Genomic DNA, 595 nt, shown 5'->3' with positions numbered 1-595 from the left:
GTCAGTGCTCGTCCATAATTGTATACCTACCTGTGGTGGGGTTTTTTTTTCTATCTTCTTCATACTAGTAGTTCAGCAGTCTGCTGACAGTGTCCAGCAGGTCCCTCATTATATTATATATATACCTGCAGTAGTGATATATATATCTTTTTTATATCATTGTCATCTCTATACTAGCAGACGCAGTACGGTAGTCCACGGCTGTAGCTACCTCTGTGTCGTCAGTGCTCGTCCATAATTGTATACCTACCAGTGGTGGGGTTTTTTTTTCTATCTTCTTCATACTAGTAGTTCACACGGAGTGGCAAGGAACGGCTGAGGCCCTGGCCTATGTTCATGGCTAGTGGTTCAGCTTCATATGAGGATGGAAGCACTCAGCCTCTCGCTAGAAAAATGAAAATACTTAGGGGTATATGCAATTCACGGCGAATCGCGGCAAATTATCGCCGTTTTTTAATTCGACACAATTCGACAGGTGAATTCCGGCTCAATGAAAAACGGATTCGACATTCCCGCGGGCGAAAAAAGGGCGATTTGCCGGATTTTGCCGCGATTTTAAAAAACGGGAAAAAACGGCGTGGTGTCCCCCCTCCAA

This window comes from Pseudophryne corroboree, chromosome 3 (genome assembly GCF_028390025.1).
Source record: "Pseudophryne corroboree isolate aPseCor3 chromosome 3, aPseCor3.hap2, whole genome shotgun sequence".
In the NCBI taxonomy this organism is placed as follows: domain Eukaryota; kingdom Metazoa; phylum Chordata; class Amphibia; order Anura; family Myobatrachidae; genus Pseudophryne; species Pseudophryne corroboree.
The sequence above is the reverse complement of the archived record's forward strand: the minus strand, read 5'-3'. Positions refer to the sequence as shown.